The 11,540-nt window shown below is 54.0% G+C and overlaps 1 protein-coding gene across 3 annotated transcripts in view; it reads right to left on the reverse strand.

Moving 5' to 3' along the window:
- Positions 1–10,842, reverse strand: part of FUBP3 (far upstream element binding protein 3) — a 75,634-nt gene extending 64,792 nt beyond the window's left edge. For all 3 annotated transcript variants that reach the window (XM_025888164.2, XM_073905608.1, XM_073905607.1), the window contains exon 1: positions 10,837–10,842. The gene's annotated coding sequence lies outside the window, so the exon portion shown is untranslated. The remainder of the gene's footprint in view (positions 1–10,836) is intronic.
- Positions 10,843–11,540: the final 698 nt, after the last annotated feature.

An 11,540-nucleotide genomic window follows, 5' to 3' on the forward strand; every position in this document is an offset into this window, starting at 1 on the left:
TATTCCCATTTTACAGATGAGGAACCTGAGGCTCAGAGAGAAAATGAGATTTGCCCAAGCATTAGTATGTTGTAAAGCTGGATTTCAAGGCCATGTCTGTTGGATGTCAGAGCCTCAACTTTTGACCACAATGTTATGCCATCTCCTGCTGATTTTCAGATTCCCTTCCCCACCAAGAATTAGGAGGGTGGGGAGTGTAGGGGAGGAGGGAGGTAGAAGGAGGAGAAAAGAGCAAAGAGGTGCTGGGATTGCTGTGGGGTGAAGCCTCCAGACCCTGAGGGTCCTGAGCAGGGTCAGAAACCTTGGCCACGGGTGCCTGGGTGGCTCAGTTGGTTAAGCAACTGCCTTCGGCTCAGGTCATGATCCTGGAGTCCCAGGATCGAGTCCCACTTCGGGCTCCCTGCTCAGCGGGGAGTCTGCTTCTCCCTCTGACCCTCTTCCCTCTCGTGCTCTCTATCTCTCATTCTCTCTCTCTCAAATAAATAAATAAAATCTTTAAAAAAGAAAAGAAAAGAAACCTCGGCCAGATGCCCTGCCTAGTCTGTGGCAGTGTTGTTCAGTGGCTAGGAGCACAGGTGTTAGAGTCAGATGGGGCCGCAATCCCAGCTCTGTGACTTAGTAATTGAGCCACTTTGAGCAAATCCCTAAGTCTCTGACCGAGCTCAGTGTCCTCTGGAAAATGGGTACATCACAGGGCTACTCTATGGAATGCATGTGGGATATGTCCAAGCACTAGCCAATGGCAAGAAGATGCTCAGAACTGCCTGTTACCAGGATTGGCATCGCCAGTGGGGCTGAGGGCTGGGTCCCAAGGACAAAGCAACCAAAGTGTGAGTACTTTTACTCTGTGGCAGATTTACTCTGTGGCAGAGACCGAGTACAGACGGTGTGTGAGGCAGGCAGCAGGAAGGTGTCCCCAGCCCAACCAGACCCGCCTCAGCCTCCTGAGGGTTCTGTGAGTGGGTGATGGTGCCCTGAGAGCAGATCAGTCCTAGCCAAGGCCCAGAGAGGTCATCCTTCAAGAGAGACAGCAGACTCTGCCAACACCTAGCTCTGCAGCCCCTTCCACATCAACCACACAGAAGTGCCAGGGGGGCTTGGGAGATGCCCTTTGGAAGGTGTGGATGAAAGCAGTCCAGGTTGCTAAGCCCTGGTGTCTGGCTCTCACCGTGCATTTGCAGGGGCATCAAATGAACCAGCGCACTTTCCCTTTGGAGGCCATAAAGCCATGCTTTTAGGGACCCTACAGCACTGAGGTGCCAGGCTGGGGAACCATGGCTTAGGAAGGCTAACCTCCCATCCGTTCCTGCAGGAATGACTCTCGGTGAGAGACAGCAGCAAGCTAAAGGGGAGAAGATTTTGTTAACCAGTTTTCCTGCTACAGAATGGCCCCTTAACCTGTGTTCAGGTTACTTTCACTAAATCACAAATGGACCCAAGTGTTGCCACTTTAAAACAACTGTTTTGTTTTGCTCCTGATTTGCAGGTCAGGGATTTGGGAACGGCTCATCTGGATGTTTCTGGCTTGTGAGGTCTCTCATGCATTGGGCTGCAGTCAGAAGATGAGGGATGAGCTGGAGCAGTGGGGTGGGGGTGGAAGACTGTGGGGGCTCACTGAGCTCCCCTCCCTTATCATGAAGTCTCAGGTCCTTTTCACATGGGCTAGATTGGGCTTCCTCACATCATGGCGGCCTCAGGGCAGTTGGCCTGCTCACAAGGTGGCTAAAGGCTTCAGGAACAGGTATTCCAGCAAGCAACGTAGACACTGCGTTGCCTTTATGATCTTGCCTGGGAAATCACCTCTGCTTCTTCTGTTGGTTGCTACAGTAACAAAAACCCACTCAGATTCAAGGGGAGGAGACACAGACATCACTTCTTCCTGGGTAGAGTGTCAAAGTCACCTTGTCCATAAGCACTGGGATGGGGAATATTGTGACGACTCTGTTTGGAAAATGCAATTGCGCACTCCCGGCCATATTCCTAAACCATAATCTTAACCCCCTCTGGATTTGGCCACCTGTTATAATTCTCAAGGGAGTGACCAGCAGGAGAGATTTGGGACGTAGGACCACCAGTGGAGCACCATCAATTTCTTTTGAGTGGGGTTGGGGTCTCAAAGGGCTGGTTCTGGCCAAGGTGATAAAAATAGCTAACCCCTACAGATGATTTCCTCTATACCAGACACTCTGCTACACACACGTTCTGCTCACTATCTCACAGAACACTCATTCTTTAGGAGGAAGGACGGTTTGTGTCCACATTTTACAGATGAGGAAACAAGACCTAGAGAAGCTAGTAACTTACACAGTTGAGTGGTGGCTGAGTTCCCTCCCCCCCCCGAAATGGACCCTGAGACAAGGATCTGGGTGCAAGTGGTGTGGGGGAAGGGGCACTGAGACCAGGGCAGGAGGAGAGCCAATAGATGATCCCTGAGCAGCTGGTTTGGGTGATTCTAACAATGGCCACAAAGTTCCATGAAGAGATGAGGACTATGCCCCTGTTCCTTGAATCTAGGAAAGCATCGTTCAAGTAACATCTTCCTTCATGAAGATAGAAGGGTTTGCAAATGTATGTGTGGGAGCATAAAGAAAGTGCCATATACCTAACTCTAAGAAAGGACACAGTATAGAAAGCATCTTTCAGTGAACATCTGCTAGGTGTGCTTGTGATTCCTGCAGCCAATTGATAAAGCAGAAGTGACAATGTGTGACTTCCAAGATGAGGTTAAAAAAAGCAATGCAGCCCCCTGCCCAGTCCGCTGGGACACTTGCTTTGGGAGCCCTGAGCAGCCGTGTAAGGAGTTTGCCTATCCTGAGGCTACCATGCAGTGAGGAAGCCCAAGCTACACGGAGAGGCCACGGGCAGGTGCTTCAGTCCCCTGTCCCAGCTGAGCTGAGCCCTTGCAGCGTAACAGAATGGTTGTGTCGCGCCACTAAGTTTTGGGGTGGTTTGTTCTGCAGCAATAGTAACTGGAAGAGAGGGCAAGTAGGGCTCATTTTTTTCCCGGGGGTCCTCTGAGCCATTTGCCCTACCTCCTGCCCATCATCGGTTTCTGGTTTGCCTCTCATGTGGGCTGAGCACGGCCCCGGAGGCAGAGATGAAAGAAGCTCACGGACAAGCTTGGGAACTGTGGATAGCCCATGGAGGCCGCTGCGTGGGGAGGGGCCGGCCAGAAACTGGCTGCCCAGAGTTGGAGTCGGGATTTGAACCCTGAACTTTCCATCTCCATGGAGCCCAGTGGTGTTACCAGACTGCCCCGGGGACAATGAGAGACCCCAGCACAGGCAGGAGTTGTTTCATGACATCTACCTGTTGCACGTGTGAGGTCAGCCATCGATGCACAGGGATCAGCCTGTCCACCGACACATCCCCGAGCTGCTCTCTTCCCATCCTTGGCCGTCTGTGACTATTCCAGTCCCTACCTGGGGTCACAAAAGCAGGGTGACATTCCAAGATGTGGCTTTGCATATTCGCCCCCAGGTCTGTATCCCCAACCAACCAGAGTCTCCTGGCGGGCTTCAGTCCCTGGGGTACTCTCCCGGTGCCCAGCTCCAGCTCTGGCACCTGGCTGGGAGCTCTGTGAGGGCAGGGCCTCTGCCTGCCTTGCTCACACCGTAGCCAGGTACCCGGGACAGTGCCGGACACACAGTAAGTGCTCAGGAATTATTTTCAGCAGAGGAAGAAGGTTGGGTGCTCGATTACGTTTCCCGTGTGAATAAATAAATGTCTGGGTAAATAAATGAAGACTTCTTTAAGTTTTATTTATTTAAGTCATCTCTATACCTGACATGGGACTCGAACTCATGACCCTGAGGTCAAGAGTCACATGTTCCTCCAACTGAGCCAGCCAGACGCCCCTAAATGAAGACTTCTGTGGACAGCCCAGTCCATACAACCTCCCCCTTCTCCCTGGAGATCTTGGTATTTAATGCCTCCAGAAAGGCAAGTGTACAAGTGTGTTTTCTGGTTTCTCCCCGGCAGCCTTGGCTTCATCTCTGAGCGGTCACCTCTACAGCAGCACCCGCTTCCACTAGAGATGAACTATCATAGCGATGTCATGGCACACGTTTTTTTACATAAAAGTACTGAAAGCTTTGTTCCTGTTCCTTTTTTAAAATATGAATTGCTGATTTATACTCATGGCCATGAGTTTGTGAACATAATTTATGGGTGGATTAAAATCGCCAGAATTCAATTCATGACTTTTGCATCTCAATTTGTAGGAGAAGTACCGTAGTCTTTGGTTTTATGTGCTGTGTTATGACTTGGCAATGAGGTTATGCAAATATCACAAGATAAATTGGAAAACTTCGCATCTTTTCTCTGATGTGGAAGAGAGTTTGAACCTTGCGATGGCTTGTTCCATGAATGTCTGAAATAATCCAGACTTAAAATTCCTGGGGCCCAAGACTTTCTTTAGTGGAGGGAATTTTTTTAAGAAAATTGTCAGTCTCTTCCATAGTTCATGTCTTGTTTGGCTTTCTACTTTTTCAAAATTTTAAAACATTTTAAATTTTAGTAATTTTATAATTTCTTGCAAATTGTAAGTCATTTCATCTAGATTTTTGATAGTATTAGCTTTGATCTACAGATGGAATCTGCTGCTAAATTTTTTTTTAAAGATTTTACTTATTTATTTGACAGAAAGAGACAAAGTGAGAGAGGGAACACAAGCAGGGGGAGTGGGAGAGGGAGAAGCAGGCTTCCCGCCGAGCGGAGAGCCTGATGTGGGGCTCGATCCCAGGACCCTGGGATCATAACCCGAGCGGAAGGCAGACGCTTAACGACTGAGCCACCCAGGCACCTCCTGCTGCTAACTTTTAACGACTGAGCCACCCAGGCGCCCCCCTGCTGCTAACTTTTAAAATCCCTCCGTGGTGTTATCCGCCTTTTCCATTCCTCGTGGCAGATATTTGCTGTTCTTCTCTTTTCTTTTTAGATTGGTTTTTAGAAGCCAACTTTTTAGTTTACAAAATTTTTAAAAATTGTGGTAAAATGTATATAACATAAAATTTACCGTTTTAACCATTTTAAGTGTCTAGTTCAGTGGCATGAAGTACGTTCACCTTGCTGGGCAACCATCCCCACCAACTCCAGAATTTTTTCATCTTGCAAAATTGGAAGTCTGTCCCCATTAAGCCATAACTCCCCATCTGTCTTCTCCTCGCCCACCATTCTCCTTTCTGTCTGCATTAATTGAACGACTCTAGGTGGCTTACCTATGTGGAATCACACAGTATTTGTCCTTTTGGGTCTGGATTCTTTCACTTAGCATAATGTCTTCCAGGTCACTTCGCATAATGTCTTCCAGGTTCATTCACAGTGTAGCAGGTGTGACAGTGTCTTTTAAGATCGGATACTATTCCATTGTACGGATAGACCACGTTTCGTTTATGCCTTCATCCATCCAAGCACCCTTGGGTTGTTTCTACCTTTTGCCTGTTCTGAACGTGCACACACAGAAGCTGACTTTTGAAGCCATTGCAGGGGAGATGGGGTGGGGAGGGTGAGGTGTGGGGAGGTGGGGATGGGGGGGCAAGACCTCCCCCTACTGGTTCCTCGCTGGGGGAAATCAGGATGAGAGCAACCACCAGTTGGCCAAGACCTTGTTTATCTCTTGTGCCAATGAAATGAGGCTCAGAGAGGGCAAACGACACGTCTGGAGTCACACAGCCAGGAAGTGGAGTCAGCATTCAAACCCAGAACTGCTGCACGAAGCATGGCTTCCCAGGACTTGTCCTGTCCTTTCCCGAAGCCTGTTAGCCCTGCTGGTGCCTGCTCAGTGACAGGCTTGTCAGTGGCCCAAAGCAGTCCTGGGGAGGGCGCCTCCTCAGCACTGGGTGAACGGGCTGTGGGAGTCTGCAACCCACTTTGTTCATTACAAATGAAAAGCAGATGTGATTTTAAGTGCTGTGCTTCAACTGCCAGTGCTGGATGGAGCCGAGACCCCGTGAGCAGTCACACCAAATAAAACGTATTATTTAGGAATGATTGGAAGGCAGACAAGCTGAAAACATTGTGCACGGAAAGGCTACCGTTATCCACCCATGAGCAGCAAAATCACTTTCCGCGGCTCATACGTGGATTCACATTTAGGGCAATTTCCCTCATGGTAGCGCAACTCCGTGAGTGGGTTCGGGCTTGTGGACAAGCGATTTCCCAGCCGAATGGCTTCTAGCCCCAGCGCGGAGCACGGGGCTTGGTGGGGCTTGGCTCCCCTGGGTCGGCCCCTGGAGATGTTACCCCAGAAGCAGTTCCTCATCACTCAAAAGTCACTTCCCCAGTTTCTGTTGGGATGAGAAGAGTGGGCAAAACCTTGATCCCATGCATTGGTAGAATACTCACTCTGCATCGTAACCAGTAGGCTGCAAGCTGCAAAGTAGGAAACTGGGGCTCAGAGAGGTTAAGGTGCATGTCCAAAGTCACACAGCTTCCCCAAGGAGCTCCTAAATGTGAGGAAGGCAGGGCTGGCTAGCAGGTGCAGCCCTGTGTGGCGCTGGTGCCCCCTGTATGGACGTTCAGAGGGAGGAGGCAGTGTAGGGCTGCCCAGGTTATGGCACATGACCTTCTGAAGGCAAACACCTTGCATTAGAACCCTGAACTAGGGGACTGACGCATGGCCACAGGCTGGGGGATCCTGACAGTGGGTGCTGGTACATCTTTCTCACACTCTGGGTGGAGGCAGGGCCGAGTCTATAGCAATAGGCAGGAGGAAGCCTACAGGGGCCAGGGGCCGCCGACCTGAGGTCTTCCTGATGGAACAACAGGGAGCGCAGCTCCTAAAGCCTGAAGGGCTGGGACAGGAACACTGCCCCACCTGCAGACGCAAGCATACAAGGCATCCGCATGGGATTTATGAGCACCCGGGCTGGGCCGGGCTCTTGGAGCTCACACTCTGGCTGGAGGGAGCTGTGGAACCCTGAGGATACACCATTCACCAAGGTGTACTATGCATAAGCACTGTGCTGAGCACTTTGGGAGAGATTCACTCTTCACCCTCACGAGAGCCTGATGGGGGTGTGTTCACAAGAGCAGGCTCACCGTCTTAACAACTCCACGATAGGAGCTCGTTCTGCTCCCATCACAGTCCAGCGTGAGGCAGGGTGTCAGCTGGGAACTCGACTCGGGTGGGCCCAGGAAAGAATGGCTCAGGGACTTTAGCGCGTCGCTTCCTCCCACCGTCCAACGGCCAGAACTCAGGTGCACGGGGCCTGTGGGGGAGCCTGGGGAACACAGTCTAGCTGGGAGCTCCCGGGAGGAGAAGGGAAAGGGTTTGGTTTACAGCAGCAGGTAGATGCCACCGGTAGGAACCACTAATATTCCGACTTTGCCTTGAGGACACGGAAGCTCAGAGTGGTCCAGTTGCCTCGCTGGAGGGGGTGGTGCTGGGATCCAGCTGTGGGCACTCTGACTCTGGGTGAACGGGCCGTGGGAGTCTGCAACCCACTTTGTTCATTACAAATGAAAAGCAGGTGTGATTTTAGGTGCTGTGCTTAAACAGCATGCCCTTAACCACCAGGCTACACTGCCTCCCTGGAGTGGGTGCTGAGCTAAGGAGGGGGCCCCTGTGGGGGCCCTGTGTGTGTTGAGAGCAAGGATGGCCCTAACGTCCCAGGTTTCATCCCCTGACTCTGCCTCCAGCTGGCCAGCTGTGTGGCTTTGGGCAGGTCCCATAAACTCTCTGTGCCTCAGGTCCTCCATTCCTGGAGAAGGGTCCTGGCCTTTTCTCTACCCTTCCCTGCTCTCTCCTCGGGGCAGCAGGAACAGGAGGAGGAAGGCAGGACGACACAGGAGAAAATCAAGCAGCTCACACAACAAGAACGTGGGTGGAACCAGGAGAAAGAGAGGAGACCAAGGTGCAGGGGCCTGGCCGCCGCCTCGCGCATCCACGGCGGTGCCGTTGGGCGACACCAGCCCCGGGACAGCGCATCTCCTTCTGTCAGTCTCTGCTCCCTCACCCCGGCCGTGCTGTAGGGGGTGTCCCGGGGTGGACGCGCTGTCACTCCGCTCCCTCATTTAACCCGTGTTCTGTATATGGCGTGCTCCGTGACGGCCACCAACCTGGGGGCCCCGGGGGAAGAGCCGAGGCATCGGGAGGGACGGGCCCAGTCGTGGGCGCCGAAGCCACTGAGGAGGAAAGCCAGGCCGGGCCTCCAGAGCGTGTGTGCCAAAGGATGGGGAAGCAAGGGACCGTCTTGCCCGTTTCATCCTTTACCTGTAACCGGGGTGTGCGGTTCGCAAAGCTCTTCCCACCCACCCCCTTCCTGCTTAAAATGCTCCCTTGCGCTGCCCCGCAGTCGCCGTGGCCCTCCACCCCGTGGCCCCAGCTCTGCAGGGTCCGGTCCCGCTCCTCCAGCCCCACGGGCTTGAACTCCAAGCACCCACCTTGTGGAATGACAGGCACTCCTCAGGGTGGGTCCTTCCACGTCCCCACACGTATTCGCTTGCTGGGGCTCCTGTAACAAAGTACCACACGGGGAGGGACTTCAACAACAGAAGTTTGCGGTCCCACAGTTCTGGAGTCTAGAAGCCTGAGATCGGGGTGTCCCCGCGGGCTTGGTTCCCGCTGAAGGCCAGGAAGACCTGTTCGATATCCCTCAGTTGCTGGGGCTCTGCCGGCAATTGCTGGCCCTCATTGGCTTGTAGAAGCATCACCCCAATCTCTACCTTCACGTTCCCTTGGACTTCCCCCCTGTACGTGCCTCTGCCCACTCAGATTGGATGAGGCGCCCCTCCTTCCCTAGTGTGACCTCATTTTAACTAATGACATCGGCAGTGATCCTATTTCCAAATCAGCCGATATTCTGTGGTCCCGGGGGCCACGACGTGAACGCGTGAATGGGGGAGGGGGACACAGTTCAGCTCCTAACACAGGCTTTTGCCTATGCTGTTCCCTCAGCCTGGAACTCCCTTCCCCAAGTGGTCCAGCAAGCAAGCATCCGCTCCTCGACCAAGGCCTCGGGGTAGCTGAGCTGACAGTGACCCTGTGTCCATGGTGCCCCACTGTCCTTGCACAGCCACTGGCCAACACACCCAATGCTTTGTGCCAATCTGTCTGCCTCTTTGTCTCCCCGACTCCGCTAGACTGTCATCTTCTCAAGGACAAGGATCGTGTCCTAGGCATTCTGGGGCACCCAGCACCCCGACAGGACCAGCACGTGGGACGTGGCCCTGGATCAACACCCACTGAATTAATGCATGAATGAGGAGGAAAGAGGTTGAGGAAAAAGATGAAAAAAAGAGGAGAGGGGCTTGGGGCAGGCAGTGCCACTTGGCCCTCCCCTCTACCAGGGAGGCCTCCATGGTTGCACGCCTCTGCCAGAACCTCAAGAACCGAGGAGGAGGTGGCGTGTGAGGCCCTGTGTCCTGCCCAGTGGCTCGGGGTGGCGGAGATGAGGGTGCCTGTTGGGGGGCTGGGGGGGTTGGAAACCCACAGGGCCAGGGCCAGCCCCCCACTGCAAACCGCAGTCCTTAAACACTCCCCAAACAAATGTCTGATGTAAATCTGGTTTTGAAATAATAACCATCATGATAAATCAAAAGAGGGAGGGGACGTAAGAAGGAGGGAAGGGGGTCCCTGCCAGGCCCCTCCCCCCCGGGCCACCAAGCAGGGGGAAAAGCACATGGGAAAATTGAAATTAGTTGTGACAGCTGAAATTCTCTGCTCTACAGACGACATTTGACAGGGTACTTAAAAAAATAATAAGAAAAGGGAAAGCGGTTTGGGTCGCCCGTGGACGGGGGGGACGGGGGATTTCAAGTGACACAAGACGCAGAATTCAAGCTTCTTAGATTGCAAAAGCTCTTCTTACCTAAGGGGCCCGCTGCCTTTATTTTTATCCAAATGGCTCAATTACTGCAAAGCCCCACAGAGAAAATTACGGATGTTTGCCTCTATTTTCTCCTCTTGTCTCGACAACTGGAGATATTTTGTTTTCCTTTCTCTTGCTCTCTCTCTCTCTCTCTCTCTCTCTCTTTTCGGCGGGGGGGGGGGGGGCGGTGAGGAGAGAAGGGGGTGTTCAGACGGACCGAGGGGCCGGAGGCTTCTGAATTGCTCCTCAAAGCCCTCATCTCACGCGCACCCCACCCCCAGCTCGGGCCACACCACCCGCCTTTCCGTGTGTGTCCCTGCTGTCCCTCTCCTTCCCTGTCCCTCCCTGCCCGTCCCTCTTGCGCCCAGGCCTTCAGTGCCCTGCTCCTGCCACAGCAGCGGCTCGGGGGCCTCTCCTCTGCCCGGCGGGCACCCCTCCTTGCGGCTCTCCTTCCAGCTCAGCTATTTCCGAACCCTGCAATAGACACAGGGAGGCGCAGAGGTGCCCATTTTCCAACCTTCTTATTGGGTCTCCATTTGTCATTTTCGGAATTGGCGCTCCGGGGAGCCGGGCCTGGAGGCTGCGGCGCTCACACCTGCCCGCTCTGCCAGGCGAGGGGGCTGAGCCTCAGAACCCACAGCAGGCTCCAGAAGGGTCTCTTTGGGGGAGCTCTGGGGGGGACCAAGGGATGGGAGCTGAGCATCAGGTCCCGGGATCCTGATGGGTAGGGACAAACTGGGGAGGGGTGCCTGCCGATCCATTTTACCTCTACAGGCCTGTGGGGTTGAGCCTCCTTCTCTATCCCCTTCCCTGACCTTCTTCCAGGCCATCCTTACCACCTTTGCCCCCACTAGGCCACAGCCTCCCTTCCTACTCACCTCCCTGGCCCCCTCTGCTTCCACCCTTGCCTAGAACCCCTTTCTGGTGCACTGACCTTGTAATAAAACCAAATCTCTTCCCCTGGCCCACAAGGCCCGGCAGCTCCAGCCGCACCCCAGCTCCAGCTTCATCACCACTTCCCTCCCTCGGCTCCCCGCCCCAGCAGCATGAGCCTTCGCAGCTGTGGAGGCTTCCACCTGGCCGCCTATGTGCCTCTCGCTCTTCGCCCACCTAAACTCACTCCAACTCAGGTAGCACTGGAATGCCTGTCCCTTCATCAGGAGCCTTGCTGGTCACCCGTCCCCTCCCTGCCCAGCAGGCCAGGCGCTCTTCAAAGCTCTCACGCCCCCCCCCCCCCCCCGCACGTAGGGTTAATATATAAACTATCACCGCCGCCCAGAGCAAGGACAACCAATCAGAGTGGATGCTGGTGCAGCCCCCAGGCCGGGCCAGCCTTACGCCTCTCGTGGGTGGGTCCCACGCGAGGGAAATCGACAGAGGAGTCCAGTAGTTTCGCCCCTGTTGCGGCCATGACATTGAACTTGCCTGTCCGTGCCCTCCAGGGGTCTCCACCCACTGGGAATTCCTGGTTTGATGCTGGTCCCCTCCACCTGTGTGAGCAGCCTGTGTGCTTCCCGCTCAGTGTTGTACCCGAGGCGGCACACGTAGTAGGTGATTGAGGAATAGCTGTTGACCGACTCTAAGGCCCTTGGGACAAGGCCCTTTCTGGGGAACCACTGAAACCTGGGCCCACCACACGCTGCTGTACCCGCAGGTAGCTTAGCCTGCGGGGTGAGCACAGTCCCTGTGGAACATGACACTGGGGGCACTGGGCAACCTGGTTGTACT

Source organism: Callorhinus ursinus, unplaced genomic scaffold, assembly GCF_003265705.2.
Source record: "Callorhinus ursinus isolate GAN/ISIS: 27379988/994484 unplaced genomic scaffold, GSC_fseal_2.0 scaffold24, whole genome shotgun sequence".
Taxonomy (NCBI): Eukaryota; Metazoa; Chordata; class Mammalia; order Carnivora; family Otariidae; genus Callorhinus; species Callorhinus ursinus.